Here is an 18,025-nt window from a genome sequence, read left to right on the forward strand (position 1 = left end):
TAATCATTTAAAGATCCTCTTTAAGGAATAGCTTGAGCTGTGAATTTTGTTGTTTTCAATAAACTCTACAGAGTTTGGTTGTACCTTATAAGCCCATAAAAATACTTTATAAAGACATTCAAATTATAATTTAGAAATGAAAAAGATTTGATTATTCCTTCTTCACAAATTTGGTTCCAATCACTTTTTTTTGGTATCTTAGTTTTCAATTAATTTCTGTATCTGTCTTTCATCAGTCTACAACATGGTCAATGTTGGAAATAGAGAAAAAAGAGAGACTTGTTCACTTTTAAACCTTTTTTGAAAAAAGTTTATTTTCTTATAGCCTGTTTCTTTTGGTTGATCACACCAAAAGAAAAGGCGTAAGTAAAACACCTGTTAGCTATGGGTTAGCACAAAGCATTAATAGCACAGGCAAGCCAGACCCAAATTTCCCATCCTCTTAAAGATCTCTAGTAAAGAAACCCACTATTTCTAAACTTAGTTTCAAACAGATGCACACATAACATATAACAAGACACAACATTAAATCAAAATAAAGCCTGAACTTCTGAGTTTTTCTCTAGGAGATTTTTTAAAGTCAAGATCTTAGCTATCTGCTCTGTTAAGTATAGAATTCATGACCATCTTGTGGCTGCGGTCCTGCTGTCAGCCTAAGATAATTCTTCTGTTACCTAATTACGTTAATGCTTTTAGAATCTTATCAATAAAACATGTAATTTAGTAACAATAAAAATTACCCTTGTCTAATTTGCCTTTGCCAATTGGGTTCACCCATTTAAAGTGTACTTTGTATTTAGAATAAATCCCTGATTGAAGTTCATTTCTCTAGACTTTTTGCCAACATATAATCGCAAGAAGAAAAACTGAGACTGATGACGGATTCAGCCATATCAATAATTCATTTTATTCTAAGCTGATTTGGGAGGTTACTCAATAAAACTCCGTAACTTCCTAAGTAATCAAAAGTTTTATGCTTTGACCAAAACAATCCCGCCTAAACCCTTGGTATTCTCAAACCAAACTTTACACAGTTTAATAGCTCTTTCTTTCGTCATCCCCCCCCCCCCGGACAGGGAGTCTCCCCTTTTCCCAGGCCATAATGGACATCCTGTAGGATGCATTTCTCCTGTTATGCCTGACCTCATCTCTCCTGCAGGCGTTCCCGACCAGGAGTGGCACTTTTCAGAGGAACTTCCCTTGAGAGAATTGGACTAGATTCCCAATGTACACCCTTTTTGGACATTCATTCTGAGTTCCCCAACAGAAGGCATTTAGAGATTATGTCTCAGGGATATCCCCCCTGGACAGGGAGTTCACCCTTTTCCTAGTGCCATCAAAATAAGACTAGGGAGAAAATTTCCAACCCACTAGGGTTCTGCCTGTGTAGGTATCTTTCCTATAGCTAATGCTGTATGTAATATTCAGGGATTTGTTTTGGTAATTTCCCCTACACTTCTAATTCTGTATTTCTGGGCTTAACCTCTAGAGTCCTAAGACTGGTCTACTAGGGTCTAAAGGTGCTTTATAAGGGAACATTCAGCAAAATTTATACCTACTTTCCTTTAAGACTTCCTGAAAATTTAGCTCTGACTTAATCCTAAGCAAATTTAAGTGAAAATATCTTTTTCCTATTCTCATATCTGCAACTAAAACAAGCCTTCTTCTCAGGTCAAAAGGGATTGCTCCCAGGATGGTCACAGCCTTGACAGCTTACTGTTGAGGTCGGGAATATCTTTCCTAAGGCCCCCAAAGTTCCCCCTCAACCAATTTTTTTAAGTTTATTTTTTAAAAATTCATTAATTTATTTTTAGTTTTCAACATTTTAACTTCTATAAGATTTGGAGTTCTAAATTTTCTCCCCTTCCCCCTCCCCGAGACAGTGTGTAATCTGATATAGACCATACATATACATTCATATTAAAAATATTTACACATTAGTCATGTTGAAAAGAAGAATTAGAATCAAAGGGAAAAACCATGAGAAAGAAGAAACAAAAACAAAAAAAGGAGAGAAAATGGTATGCTTCGATCTGTATTCAGACTCCATGGTTCTTTCTCTGCATGAGGATAGCATTTTCCATTATGGATCTTTTGGAATCTTCTTACATCCTTGCATTGCTGAGAAGAGCTAAGTCTATCAAAGTCAGTCATCGCACAATGTGGCTGTTACTGTGTACAATGTAAGTCTGATTCACGTAAGTCTTTCCAGGTTTTTCTGAAGTCTGCCTGCTCATCATGTCTTATGAAACAATAGTATTCCACTACATTTATATACCACAACTTGTTCAGTCATTTCCCAACTGATAGGCATCCCCTCAATTTCCAGTTCTTGGCCACCGCAAAAAGAGTTGCTATAAATATTTTTGTACACAAGTTCTTTTCCTGTTTTTATGATCTCTTTGGGATACAGACCTAAAAGTGGTATTGCTCAGTCAAAGGGTATGCACAGTTTTATAGTCCTTTGGGCATAGTCTCAAATTGCTGTCCAGAATGGTTGGACCAGTTCACAACTCCACCAGCAGTGCATTAGTGTTTTAATTTTCCCAGATCTTCTTCAACATTTATCATTTTCCTGTTTTGTCATGTTAGCCAATCAGATGGGTGTGATGTGGTACCTCAGAATTGTTTTGATTTGCATTTCTTTAACCAATAGTGATTTAGAGCATTTTTTCACATGACTTTCATAGCTTTAATTTCTTCCTCTGAAAACTGCCTGTTCATAGCCTTTGACCATTTATCAATTGGTGAATGACTTGTATTCTTTTAAATTTGACTCAGTTCTCTATCAATTTGAGAAATGAAGCCTATATCAGAGACACTGGCTATAAAAATTGTTTCCTAACTTTCTGCTTCCATTCTAATCTTGGTTGCATTGGCTTTGCTCGTGCAAAACTTTTAAAATTTAATGTAATAAAATTATCCATTTTGCATTTCATAATGTTCTCTATCTCTTGTTTGGTCATTGGTTATTGGTAAATTGGTTAATTTGAGAGATTTCTCTACTGATGACATGAATTATTTAATTACTCCTTGTTAGGGGAATTTAAGGACCAAAAATTCTGTTTTAACTCTGCCAACAGGAAATTTTAAAATTAGCTAGGTGGCCAGCTGGCTGAAAATGAGGAACTAGTAATCCCACTGCTAAATCTCCCTGGTACTGACGAGATGAAAGTAAGAAAAATGGAGGAAAAAAACCCAGAAGCCTGTGTTTAAAAAGTTAAAATTATGTCCACATACTTCTTTTTTTGGAAGGGAAATGCAGGGCAATTGGGGTTAAGGACTTGCCCAAAGTCACATAGCTAGTAAGTATGTCAAGTATCTGAGGCTGAATTTGAATTCAGGTCATCCTGACTCCAGGGCTGGTGCTCTACTCACTGCACCACCTAGCTGCCCCAGGGTCACATACTTTTTATGAAAAAAGGTAGAATTTGAGTGCTCTGGAGTTTATAAATTTAGACAGATTACTCACAAATTCAAACAGTCTCTCTTAGCCCAATCAGAGATCCTTCTTAAAAAATGAATTTAGGGTAAATCAAGGTAGACTCACCAATTTTGAAGAGACTTACCTCAGGCTCAGAGAATTTTGGTGCAGACAATGAGGGGAATCCAACCTGCCCAGGCCAGTGCCCTTTGGAGAGCCATTGGCAAAAATTAGGCTCTATGTACACTTCCTTTCTGGGTCCCTTGCAGGGGCCAGCCAAAAGAGGTTAGAGTCCATACACCTGTCTCATCACAGATGCCATTAATATGGGGGATAAAAATTATCCAACCTACAATAAGAGAAACTGAGGCAGAGCTCTGAGCCAATGGTACTTTATTAAAGGGTCCGTGGTCCCCTCTAATGAATTGGACCTCAGATCTTCCTCATGATCTGAGATGCTGTCTCATTCCAGGGCCCTATTTTTATAGGGTTCAATGTGTAAACATTCAGGAACAGCTATACCAGAAACAGAATAATTTCATTGGTTGACATATGATGCATAAACTAAAATAAGCAAAGTAATATATCAACAGAGTCATGAGTTGGGCAAAGGAAGGAATATTTCCACAACTAGGTGATCATAAGATGGGCACCTGCTCATGTTGGACAAGAGAGAATGGTCTAGAGATAACAAAAATAATTTTGAGGGACATTCCATGTAGTTGAGTCACCTTTGCCACACTTGGCTTGGTCACTATGACCAGGAAAAATAAGGGTGGAGAACCTCCATCCAGCTTCCCAGCTTCCCATGTGCAGCTCCCAGCTCTGGAGCCAAATATACAGAGCTTATCATCATATCAAATTGATTGATACTGATTGGAATAGAGTAGGGGGTCTTCAATGAATCAACTTCCTCATAGTTGATATTTAGAGAGCACTTGAAGGTTAGCAAAATATTTCATGTAAATTATTTCATTTAAACCTCCTAAAACTCCATGAGAAAGTTTCTGCAGATATTATGATCCTTATTTTATCAGATCATGACAATAACAGCGAGCACTTGTATTGTGTCGTAAAATTTGTAAAGTTCTTTATGTAGGATATCTCACTTGGCCCTCACAACTAAGTAGGAGACCCAGAGAGGTTAAGGAAGTCGCCCAAGAGGAATTCAGACCCAGAGGACCATGACATCAGGGAAAATGATGACATAACTTGCAGCTGACTTTGATTTGAGTGAGGGAGGGCTATTCGCTATACTACCCCTCCTCAGACAAAGAGGACTTCCAAGTGACATAAGGAAGGTAATCAATGCATAGCGAAGCTGGACTGGTTATTTTCTTTTTTGCACTGATGACAGGAGATAAAGAAATGGGTTCATGTGGAAGCACTAGAGAATGACATTAGGCACAAGGCAGAACTTTCGGTCAGTACATTCTGTTAGATATTAGACCAATACAAAGAAAGGAGCAGTGTAAGCTCAACCAGTGAAACAAACACTAAGCATCTATTTTGTGCAAAGTGCTGAGAACCAGAGATAAAGAACATTACAGGGGCAGCTAGGTGGCGCAGTGAGTAGAGCACCAGCCCTGGAGTCAGGAGGACCTGAATTCAAATGTGACCTCAGACACTTGACATGTACTATCTATGTGACCTTGGGCAAGTCACTTAACACCAATTGCCTGGCCCTCCCCCCTCCAAAAGAAAAAAAGAAAGGAAGAAAAAAAAAAGAACATTACAGACCCTGCCCTCTAAGAGTTTATAATCTAAGGGGGAGATAAGACTAGAGAATCTGATTTAGGCAGAAGGTGATAAGGGCAAAGGAGTGCTCTTTAGTATGCCTCTGATTTTTTTGTTTAATTTTTAATTTTACCAGAACACAAATACAGAATAGAGAAAAGAAACAAAAACATACTGTAAACCTAAATATTGAAACTTAAATACGAAGTAAGAAAGAAAAAAAAGCATGTCATGTGCATAGCAGAACATAGGAGAGGATTCAAAATATGTAACAATTTTCATTTCAAGAAAGGCTGAATGAGAAATAATACACCTTGTGTTGAGAATTGTCCATTTTTGATTTGCTTCCTTGTGTTTTCTTTTGTTCTCTGCTGTGCAGAAAAAAGTTAAAAAGTGAACAGCAGGGAGCATGCCTCTGATTTTGAAACCCTATGATCTTATGACTTTCATTTCTGGGGGCCAGGGAAAGCTTCAGGAAAGTGAGGGACCTTGAATTGGCTTTGAATGAAGCGTAGAATTTTAACATGAAACTGTGAAGATCAAGGGGTAGCTAGGTGGTACAGTGCCCAGAGCATTGGGCCTGGAGTAGGGAAGACTCATCTTCCTGAGTTCAAATCTGGCCTCAGATGCTTACTAGCTGTGTGACCCTGGGCAAGTCACTTAAGCCTATTTGCCTCAGTTTCCTCATCTGGAAAATGAGCTGGAGAAGGAAACGGCAAACCAACCACTCCAGTATCTCTGCCAAGAAAACCCCACCTGGGGCCATGAAGAATGGGGCGTCACTAAACAACATGAAGACCAAAGGAGTTCAATCTAGGCATGGAAAGTAGGGGAGGAGAGGGAGATGTCCTGCAGTGAAGAGGGCAGGATGAAATCAAGCCCCTCTCCCCTCCCCCCCACTGATATAGTTTATGTTTATATAATAATAATAATAGTTGTGTAGTGCTTTAAGGTTTGTAAAATGCTTTACATAGGTTATCTAACTATATACATTGGTTACATAGTGCTTCAAGAGGAGAAGAATGAAATAAGGCTAGAAATGTGGGCTGTAACCAGACCATGGAGAGCCTTGAATGCCAAGCTAAGGAGTTTATGTTTTAGGCAGAAGAGAACCTGTGATAATTTTTGAGATGGGGAGTGAAATGGACGGGTATGCCTGTAGGTGAGGAGAACGATCTGAAGGATGGATTGGAGAGGGGAGACGCCCTTGTCTAGGTTCAAGGTAAAGCGGATTTGATGGGCAGTTGTTACATGTGTGAAAAAGACAGGATGGATAGTGGCAAAGGAAACTCTCAAGTCAGAGCCATGGGACTTGGCAACTGATTGGGCATAGAAGGGAAGGATAGGGCAGGGAGTCTTTTAAATATTATCTCTTCACATCTGCCTGGAATGACTTACATTTTCTGATTCTCTTCTCCAAATGCAATTGTTCCACTTGAGAGGTTTTAAAGTATGCCAAATATAGAGAGAATGGAAAATGGGCTTTGCAGTAGGCAAAGAAGATTTGTTGAGGCTTTTCTATTTTTGTAACACCCCTACCCACAACTGCTGGTGCCTCCTTCCTAAAGCTGGCTAGTATTATCTATGTGTATATACACACATGCATATTATATACACCCATATCTCTGTATATATACCAACATATATTTATACATATAGACATGTCCATGCATATATACATGTATGTACACATGTGAAAGGGACCATGTTTGTATGTATACATATATGCACATGTACACATGCATATATACATTGTATGTATTCTCTCTCAAATCTATTGGCTCCTCTGGTAGAATGCATATTCTCTGAGGTCAAGATTTATTTTCATTTTGTCTTTGCATCTTCAGTGACAAGCATAGTGCCTGGAACACAGTAAGTGTTTAATAAATGCAGATTGATTAATTGATACTAAACCCTCACTTAACAAGTACCTACTGTGTGCACAACTCTGTAATAGCAGCTTTGGGTAGGAGGAAGTGAGGAATAAAGAGACATTACTCTCACCTTCTAGAGGATTAGTTATGTTCAGAAAAGAAAGTGTGCATGCTCAGGTACACATACACACAGACACAGAGCAGGAGATTTAGCTCTCTCGCTACCTGCTATGATAGCTTAGGTAAGTCAAGGCATTGGTTAAAATGAGTGGCTTGACTTAGATGATCTTTAAGGTACGTTTTAGAGCTAACTTAAAAAAAAATCTTCCCAAAGCACTTATCTGGTATCATTGAAGGATGACCTCTTCCACATGAATGAATATTCCAGATGGTAATTTAGGTGCTAAAACTTAACTTGCCTTGGATTCAGGGCCATGTTGGTCAGGATATCAGAATAAAGAATGAGCAGGAAAGGCTAAGGGTTGTAGATCTGTATGTGGAAGGAAGCTTGGGAATCTTCTCGCCCTTCTCCTCTCATTTTATAGGTGAAGATACTGAAACCCAGGCTTGAAGTGACTTTAGTGTGAAGAAAAGTAAGAATTCAAACACAGATCTTCAGTTCCAAATCCAGCATCCTTCCCAGTGCTCCATGCTGAGTCTCATATGTAAGGTCAAGGATTCTGGATTTGTTTACTATCCATATTTTACATCTGATCACTATTATCACTCTTTTAGGAGCTAGAGGGCTATGTCCTGGAAACATCAGGTAGAGCCCCTAGCAACTTGCTCACTGCCTGGTGTGTAGTAAATAAGACCTTGAGCGAATGAATGTTTAATACACCTTTATTGAATTTGATTTGGATCTAAAGGAGATGTCCTGCCATATTTAATTACTGATATTGTACCACTATTCCAGTGCCACTTTCACCATGAAGCTTTTCCTGATCCCCTCCTCAGCTAGGAGTGCTATCTTCCTCAACTCACTTCATATCATAAACATATTCCTTTCTAATTTGTGACATATTTCACCATGTTCATTTCTTCCTTATTGCCACTAGATTTCAAGGCTCTTTGAAGGATGGGAAGCAATATCATGATATAGTAGAAAGATCATTGTTATTGTTGTTGCCATCTGACTCATGACCCCATTTGGGGTCTTCTTGGTAAAGATACTGGAGTAGTTTTCCATTTCCTTCTCCAGCTCATTTTCCAGATGAGGAAACTGAGGTAAACAGAGTTAAGTGACTTGCCCAGGGTCACACAGCTGGTGTCTGAGGCCATATTTGAATTCATGTCTTCCTGGCTCCATGCCTGACATTCTACCTACTGAGTCACCTAGCTGCTCAGAAAGATCATGCTATTGTCAATTAGGACATGCAGTGTGAATCCCATCACTACCACTTCTTGTTTGTGTGACCTTGGCCAAGTCACTATATGTCTTCTGACCTTTCAGTTTCTTTGTCTGTTAAATGTCTTCTCTTTCATTTACATTTGTCTCTATGAGCTCCTATTCTATTAAATTTGTCCCATCATTCTAGTTTGTCTAGCTTCTGTCCCCGATTTTATCTAATGTATGATCTATTCCTCCCAGCATTGTGTTATCTGCATGTGTGATCAGCACTTTATCTGAGATAACATTCAAGTAATTGAATGTCTTCATCTGTTGCACTAAATCATTTCTGAGGTTCCTTCTAGCTCTAACATCTGGATGCCATTCTTGTATCTTGCATCTCCCCCAATGCATTACATATAGCTAGAGCTTAATAAATGTTAGGGGAGAATGAATGCTGAATATTATTAATCATACAGAGATGTAGCAATTGAAGCCCAGAGAAGTCAATCACCTTTTTAAGGTCACATAGTAAATTGGCAATGGCTTGTTCCATATTTAATGTTGATTCTGGATCAAAATTAAGACCAATCAGTCTGGCATCAGCATTTATTACATTTCCATAGCGTGCAGAGAGCTACACTGGATGTTGAGAGAGGATGGGATGGAAGTAGAAGATATAATCTTTGCTCTTGGGATGTTCACAGTCTATGGAATTTAGGACCAAATTATGCTCCAATTTCAATTGCCTTTAGAAATCTCAATAAATAGATTGGTAGATAAGGGGAATGCCAAAGACAGATATAATCTTTGCTCTTGGGATGTTCACAGTCTATGGAATTTAGGACCAAATTATGCTCCAATTTCAATTGCCTTTAGAAATCTCAATAAATAGATTGGTAGATAAGGGGAATGCCAAAGACAGATATAATCTTTGCTCTTGGGATGTTCACAGTCTATGGAATTTAGGACCAAATTATGCTCCAATTTCAATTGCCTTTAGAAATCTCAATAAATAGATTGGTAGATAAGGGGAATGCCAAAGACATAAGATACCTGTATTTGTATACTATCCATTTGACCAGATGTCTCATGATGTCCTTATGGATAAGATAAAGTCACGTGAGTTAGATATGTTTGAAACTGCTTTGAATGGATGGACCTAAAAGGCTGATTGGGATTGGTATCAACTTGGAGATCTCTACTGGAATGTTTCTACTAGACTTCCCCACATCTTTCCTTGTCCCTGTTAAATGGTCCCTTGTACCATTTAAAATCAATTACTTGGATGATATCTCAGATAATGTGCTGATCAAATGTGTCCAGTCTGACAAATTAAATTAGGTCCACCCATTCAACAAAGTTGAATGAGTTGCTTTGGAAGGTCCTTGGGGTCCTGGATGATTCTTCATCAGGAACCTTGTAGGTGGAATCTCTGTTGAAGTCCAAGTTGGACTAAATGATCTCTGAGGTCCCTTCCAATTCTGACATTATTAGATTCCATGAATCCCTAATGAAAACTGAATTTGAGCCAAGGTGCTTACTCCTGTGGCTTGGGATACTAGAATATTATTGGGGGTATGCTGGTAAAAGTTTAACAGCCTTCTCTGAAAACACTGTATACATGACGCACTTTTATGTTTAATCTGCATTGTTAAATTTACTTCATCACGTTCTTCAAACTAGAGACAATCAAAAAAACAGTGAACCAAGCTCTGTCTGATTTATGGCATTTTGTCAACTTTTGAGGTATAAAAGCTCCCACTGAAAATTTAATAATCAGTTCTCAAAAGCTGGCTTGAGCTGGCTCCAGCACACCTTGGAATATTGTACACTTGTCAGTGGTGGGTATGTACTGTCACTGATATTTTCTGATCTTCAGGTTATGGGACTGAAAGAATGCTTCAAAAACCTTCCAAGCTTTCCCTCTTCCCTTTGACAGGACTACATGGAAACTTTCAGATTAATCAATGTCCAATATCTTCTTGTTGTTAATCAGACTCACAAGACTAAACCTCACAGTCTCCTCACTAAATTAATTTGTATTGTTTAATGGTCCTCACTGCTGGAAGTCTTTCATATTTAACCCGAATAATTTCTGGTGCTGTTTATTTTAATTGCATTTTTTCTAATCTATTTTTTCTAATTTCTTATTAGGGGTCACCAATTTGATTTTTTAAAGGGACATCCTTTATGATCCTAGTGTTGGAAGACCATGATTGTCACTTCTTTCAGAAGCTCCATTATCAGAATCTGGCTAAATCTAGATGTTATACTTTTATCTGTTTCAGGGAGAGTGGTTTGTTGGGAGGTGTAGCCAAATTGGTATCATTATAAGTCATGTTGTTAGAGCCTACCCTATAATATGATGGATCAGAGTCAGAGGGCAGGGGGCACTCAGGAAGGCAGTGATCAGTACAGAGGAGAAGAATGTATCTCCCCAACTTATGTTTTAAAAAGACCTCAGGGTCATATGCATTCTATTAGAACATAAAAGGATACAGGGTGGGCTAATGACTGGCTTCCTGAAAATAACTTTCTCTCTGTTTCTATCTCTCTGTATCTCTCTGTCTCTGTCTCTTTCTGTCATATATATATTGTCTTTTTGCCTTTAAGGCTGAAGTTGATGTTAACATCGGTTGATTTTCATCTGTATTGGGTTGGGGGTGGAGGAAGACACAATACATTTGTTCTTTAGTCTTTCCTACCTTTTAGTTTGTTAATATGGGGTTCCCAGAAAGTTAAAGTTTTCTTATTACTTATTATCTTGGTCACTCCCCGACCTTTTCTTCCCGATGCTAAGTAAACTCAGTTCCTCACATTTTTTCATTTAGGTTTTTATTTCCCAACCCTTTAATTATCCCTGTGGCTGTTCTCTGAACTGTCTCCAAGTTCTCCCTACCATTTGCATGCTGTAGAACACAGAACTTTGAACCAGTGCTGGGGATAAAGGAAGGGCTTTCCAACCCTGCAGTATCTCTACAAATGCTTCCCGGACTATGGGCTGTGACAACTTTGCTTTGGATTTCTTGCCCTCTATGCCAGTCTTATCTCCTGGTTTCCAATTCTTCCCATCAAACACTCGCTGTCCCAGACTCCCTGCTCCTAGCTGACCTGTTACCCTTCCCTCTTTCCTTTTTGTTGTCTCTCCACATTTCATCTTCTCTGCATCTGGTGGCTCTGCATTCTAAACTGGTTTGCCTAAGCATCAGTAGCAGAGAGGAGGTTAAGATAATTCAGGGGCCCTGCTGGTAGAGGAACATCTCGTTTTGTTTTTTTTTTTTTTACAAGGAAATAAAGCTGGTCTAAGAGAGAGACTATACCCTCTAAGCTTCATCCTTGCCCTTCATCCACCCCACAGGCTTCCCTGCCCTCAGAGACCTTCCGTACGCCCAGATGTCCTGGCTAGCATTTCATATCAGGACCCTGAGCAAATGAAACTTGACAATGACTGAATAATCCAGCCACTTAAGAGTTAAGGCTCTCTCAGCCCTTTGGGATGGAGTGGATTATTAGTTATGATCTCGGAGAGCTGAGCTAAGGCTCCTCCCCTGTCGCCCACACGCCCCTTTCACAAGATGTTTGGCTGTGGCCCCAGGAAAATAAAAAGAAAAAAGACAATTAAAAACAATGAAAAAGTTCTTATAAAAGTTTGTGTTTTTATTTAGTCGTACAAATACAGGGCAGCAAACGGACCCTCCAAAGGAGCTACCGAGTGGAGGGATTTGGTGGCGCAGAGGAATCCTGTTCCTACTGTCATTGTTTGTTTTGTGGCGTTTTGTGTATATGTGTGTTGAGTTCGTGTGGGGAGGGGAGGCAAGCAAGTAGAGGAGGAATGTGCCCAGAGAATTCATGGCTGTGGCACCTTCATGGGCACATTGCTGCGAATCCTCTCCATGTGCTCTTCCAAAGTATTTGGGAAGCTCCAAGTTGTTAAAGTGGAAAAGAAGCCAGCCCTTCAGTTTTGTTTGTAATCTAAGCCCAAGTAAGAAAAATGAGGTAGGGGGTGCAGGGTGGGGAGAAAGACTCTGAGGGTGGGAGGGGGCAGAGAAAGGAGAGGAGGGTTGGGGGAGGCGGAAAGCAACTCTGTCTTTAAGGTTGTCTCATGGTTATGCATATATTTTTCTTCTATGAATGGGTTTTGCTGTAAATTATAGCTTTGCCCGTGGTCCCTTGGGTCAAGAGAAATAGTCTTTAAACAGAAAACAGCTCTGATTGGTGACTTTCCTGCTTCCCTCCCCCAACCCCCTTCCTAATTGAAACCAAATGTGCAATATGTTGGATGCTGGGATCCCTGGCCCTGGCCCAGGAATCCTCAGAATGCGAGGTTTCTCTCAAAGGCATCTTGCATTAGCCTGTGGATGGATGTATGCTCACTCCCGGCCTCTCCATCAGTGAGCAAGGCGAGAAGCGGGCTTTCCCACCGAACTTTGCCTGCTGGGTTTGGGGGAATATATTGGATCGGAACTCTCCACTAGCCCTGGGCTGAAGTGGTTACTGGCCTTGTACTCAAGTAAGTTAACCGTTTTCTGCCCCTCCCCCGCTCTCTTCTTTGGGCTACTTCAAACCGAAAGTTAAACGAGAGAGAGAGAGAGAGAGAGAGAGAGGAGAGAGAGAGAGGAGAGAGAGAGAGAGAGAGAGATCCCGTTGTCTCAAGTCGAAAGTTTTAGGAGAGCAAAAGGAGAGAGGATTACAGGGGAGGGCAGGGCAGGGGGCCCCACCTCCTTGGGGCCACATTGTTGGAGATTTCACATCTGGTCTGAATCCCCTGGTGTGAGCAAAGGAAGGGGAACAGTAGGAACCCAAGAGAACCAGGTAGCAAAAGATGAGGTTCTATAGCGGCGGAAGGCGGCAACAAACAGTGGGGGTGAAGAGCAGACAGACATAGGAGCTGGAGGCCGGCCGGATGGGCTCATTGCAGAGCCACTTTGGGGACCCCGAGCTGGAGACTGGGGTTCCATGGGGCCAGTTCTGCTCCAGGGCCCAGCTCCGGGTGGGTGGGGCAGGCGAGGCTTCTTTAGAGTAGATTCCCCCTCCCCACCTTCCCCTACCCCCGAAATAGCGGGACCGACAACTTTGCCTGGAGTTTGGAGAGTGGATGGGGAGGAGCGAGTCAGACAGGGAGCTAGAGGCGGCCCAGGGCCATCTTTCCAAAAGTTTCATGGGTTTTAGAGGCAGAAGGGACCCTAGAAAGCATCTCCTTCAAGCATACCCCCTCCTCCAATTTTACAGAGGACAAAACTTCTCATTCTTTTTCTTGGTGATAAAGCTTTGGTGTTTCTCCCTTTGTTACTGGCCTCCTCCTCCTCACCACTGTTTTCTGTTGGGATCTCTGAGTCTTGGCTCATGTTCAGGAGTCTCATCCAAAGGAAAAGAACATTTTTCCAACTGGCTGGAGTTCTCAGTCAGCTCAGCCATTTGAGAGGAGAGTTCGGCACAGTTCAAGCCAGCAGGGGGTACGGCACCATTTTGCCCACTGTTTGTCTTTCTTCCTTTTTCCTCTTTGAATAACATAGAGTAATGATACTGGAGGGGTCCATAGAGAGCCCTTAGGCCAACCCAGATTTTGCAGATGTGGGACATGAGGCCCAGAGGTGTGTAGCCACTTGTTCAAGGTCACAGAGTGACATGGCCAGGATTATCACTTTCCTGTCCTGATTCCCAGTCCATTGCCAGACCTGTGGTACCATATTGCTTTCATAGAATTGACATGGCACGGTGGAGAGAGCACCAGAATTAGAGTCAGGATGACTTCAGTTCAAATCCTGCCTTGGACACTTACTAGCTGTGTGACGCTGGGTAATTGCTTATCCTTTCTTTGCCTCAGTTTCCTTATTTGTAAAAGGAGGATGCTGGACTTGACGCATTCCAAAGTTCCTTCCAGTTCTGAGTCTATGCTCTTAGGGACGTGCTAGACTTGGAGTCAACCAGCCCTGGAATTGAATCCTGCCTCTGACACTTGGACAAGTCACACAATTATCCTCTGCCTCAATTTCCTCATATGTAAAATAGGGATAATAATTCATACCTACAGTACCTACCTAACAGGATCAAAGGGAGGCTCAGGAGAGACGATGTAGGTGAAACCCTAAAAATGCTATATACATATTCCATTATATTATTCTTGGATATCATGACAGATCATACAATTTAGTTCTGGAAGGGCCTTTAAGGACCATCATGAGGACACTGAGGTCCACAGGGGTAACCTGGCTTGCTCTAGGTTGAACAGGTACCAAGTAGCAGAACTTTGAACACCCAAACCAGCGCTTTCTCACCTTCTCGGACACAACAGCTTTTGTACCATGAAGGCTTCATAATTGTTTCCCCATGTCTGAATATCATGCAATGATAATGAGGTTAGTGGCTACCGAGAGAAGTTGATCAAGCAACAAGCATTGATTAAGCACCTACTATGTGCCAGACACCATACTAAGAGCCGAGAGAAGAAAGATCATTGTAGCAGCATAGCTGTTCTCCTCTTGTTGTACTTGGTTGTGAGTTGGTTTTCTTTTCAGGTAGTTTTTAGAGTATTAGAAGGCTCAAAACCCCCATTACACTTGGACTCAGAGGGCTTTCTTATGGATTTCATACCACCATACCTTACTTAGGTGATGTCATCTTTCCTCTTTGGGCTTCCTCTTCCTCCTTGTAAAATAAGGGGTTGGACTTCATCAGAGGGTCTTCACCCTTTTTGTGACATGGACCCCTTGGGCAGTCTGGTGAAGCATATGGATGTCTTCTCAGCATAATTCTTTTTAAAAAAATTCATAATGAAATGAAATGATAACTTTCAGTTAGAGGTCATTGAAAACAACAATGTATTTTTTTCCCTATCCAAGTTCATAGAGGAAACCAGGTTAAGAATAATATCCAAAGTTCCTGTCCATTCTAAATCCTTTGGAATGGAGAAGCTTTTATGAAATGATTGCTATGTGCCAAGCACTGTGCTGAGTGCTGGGAATACAAATAGAAAACAGAAACAGGTTTTGCTCTCTAGGAATTCATGTTCCAATTGGGGGAAACAACAGTTTTAAAAGGGTTCAGATGTGGGGCGGATGACAAAGCTCAGTGGTCCTTGGGGTTCAAAGATGGGGCAGACTGCAATGCCTGAGAATCTGAAGGGCACAGACAGCCTTCTTCCTTCTCCTTCCCTTCCCCCTTTCTTTCTTTTCCAACATACAGTATATGTATATGCATATGTATAAAACAAAATAGAAAAGAATTTCAAAAGGGCATAGCAGCAGGGCAGATTATAAGACCCAGTGGTCCTTAGAGCCTAGTGACCCTAACTGAGGCTGGACAGAAGGGTGGGGTCTCTTAAAGGAGGCAAAGTCGCACAAGCTGTAGATGATAGAGCTGAGATTTGAACCTAGGTCCTCTTACAACAAATAAGTCACTAGCCAAAAGGCCAGTCAAAAAAGCTGACCATGCAGAATTGAGGTCTACTAGACCTTATCATGAAGTTTGGGTGACTGTCAGCATCTTTTTAAGTTTTTTAGGTCTTTGTCTATTAAGAAAAATGGCTACTTGAAGCAAGGACATTACTGAGGTTGGGCAATCAGCGCTTTGCCTCAGGGTGCCAAAACTTAGAAGGCGCTGACAGCAGTTAAACTCAGAAATAACTGAATTTAGCTCCTCATTAGCAGGAATAATGCACTCTTCTTCCCTCTACTTGCCACAACTCAGATGTTTTTCTCCCCATAAACTTCTTCACTCCCATTTCTCTATCAATCAATCAATCAGCATCCCTGCCCCATCCCCCAACTGAGTTTGTTTATGAAAGTTGATTTAAGGTAAATTTCATACTGATTGGAAATACACAATTCACAGGCAAATGAAAACAAAAGCAAATACATACCCTAAAATGGATTCACTACGCATACATGCTAACTCATAATGTCATCTTCCATAAACATTGGCTATTCCTCTCCTCACCATTTCCTGAAATGCATGTTCAATCAACTTTTGCTCACTGACTACCAGCACTGAACCGGATCTTGGGTAGAACCCTGATCTTGTTAATGGAGGACACTGCTTCTAGTGATACAGATTGTGGTCCATCCAATGCTGACCATCCTATGTGACTCTTACTTTTGCCCTCCTTTACATTCTCTGCAACAGGCTGGGAGCTTTTCTCCAGTTCCTTTGACATTGCGTGCATATCAAGGAGCACAGAGGTCTTTCCTTGGGCATCACTGCCTCTTGCTAAATGATTGTCCCACCTCTTTGGTTGAGTCTTTCTTTCAACATCCTTTATAGATACCTCTTTTTTTGATACAACTCTCAGTTGGCAGTATGTTACAGCTACTTATGTCCATCATGACCCTGGAGTAGTGGATGGTCATTGGACTTGAAGTCAAGAAGATCTGAGTTTGCATCCTGCTCCAGACTCTAACTAGCTGCATGGCTTTGGATAAGTCATTCATCTTCCCTGGCTTTGGTTTTTTCATTTATAAAATAAGGGATTTGGACTCAATGTCATCAAAGGTCCCTTTTTAGCTCTAAAGCTATGATCCTTTGGGTGGCTCTGACCTTTAATTCTTTGGAGACTGGGGTATCTCAAGACTCACAATCAGTTCACAAAGATTTTGTTTTCCTGAAATGGAATTCTAAAAGCTTGGAATTCTTGTGGGAGAACATAAGTTCTAGAAGTACCTAAGACTTCTAAAGTTCTCTGAGAGCATCCTAGGCACAGCTGGGCAGCTCCTGGACCTCCTCATAGCATCTCTGGAGAGGAAGAAGTGGGAGGGGGCAATTTTGTTCATTCCTCTGTCCCTTTAATTAGGTCTTTAGGGAACTCTGAAGTTTCACTATGCATATGCATCATTGTGTTTAATAATAATAAGCTCTATTAGAGGAAATTCAAAAATTACTTTAATTTTTATTGATATTTACTCTTTTTATGTGAGCTTAGTTTCCAAATATATCCATTTCCCTTACCCAGTGAATTCTTGTAACAAAAAATAAAAAAGAAAAATGAAAGAAGAAGCAATTTAGCAAAACTAAAAACACATCTTTGTTCCTCTCAACTTCAAGATCATGTCATCTAGTGCCTTCATTCTCTCACCCCATAGTCTAGTTCAAGGCAGCCCTCCTCCCCAAAAGGACAAATTCATTTCAAAGAGAGGCCTTCTGACTCCAAATGCAACATGCTTTCCATTGTACCCCACTTTCTCTTCTAAACGTCTTGCTAGAGTCACCGCATGTCCAGGTTCCTCTGTTTGGATGTCCCATTTTTAACTATGTCACTCTGTCACTCTCTAGAATGATTTGATGATTATGGGGCACTTCAACTCTCCTCAACCTACTTCCTTGGATTTGTATAGATCTCCAAAAATTATGGCTTAGTTTGTATTCTTTAGAAATATTTAGACTGGAGATAATTTCACTCTCTCTATGGCTTCTTCTTTTTTGTTGCTCCTCCCATTCTAATTCCTTTCCTTTCTATTCAAGTGGTTGTTCCCTCCTTCTCCCCCAAGGATTATGTGATTTGTGTTTTTTTAACAATCTACATCCCAGCTGAACTTCACATCTTTTCTGGCTTGAGGACACCTGGGGGGTTCAGCATTGAAATCAAGTTATTTCCAAAAATGTGAAAGGCCTTTGCTGAGGGAAGATAAATCCATGAAATGTTCAAGGCTTCTGACATACTCTGAG

At 40.7% G+C, this 18,025-nt stretch overlaps 1 protein-coding gene across 1 annotated transcript in view; it reads left to right on the forward strand.

The window, feature by feature from the left end:
• The first annotated feature begins 12,691 nt into the window (after positions 1 to 12,691).
• DDR2 (discoidin domain receptor tyrosine kinase 2) overlaps positions 12,692 to 18,025 on the forward strand; it is a 222,683-nt gene continuing 217,349 nt past the window's right edge. The window contains exon 1 of the mRNA XM_036757661.1: positions 12,692 to 12,878. The gene's annotated coding sequence lies outside the window, so the exon portion shown is untranslated. The remainder of the gene's footprint in view (positions 12,879 to 18,025) is intronic.

The sequence above is a fragment of the Trichosurus vulpecula genome, chromosome 4 (genome assembly GCF_011100635.1).
Source record: "Trichosurus vulpecula isolate mTriVul1 chromosome 4, mTriVul1.pri, whole genome shotgun sequence".
Taxonomy (NCBI): Eukaryota; Metazoa; Chordata; class Mammalia; order Diprotodontia; family Phalangeridae; genus Trichosurus; species Trichosurus vulpecula.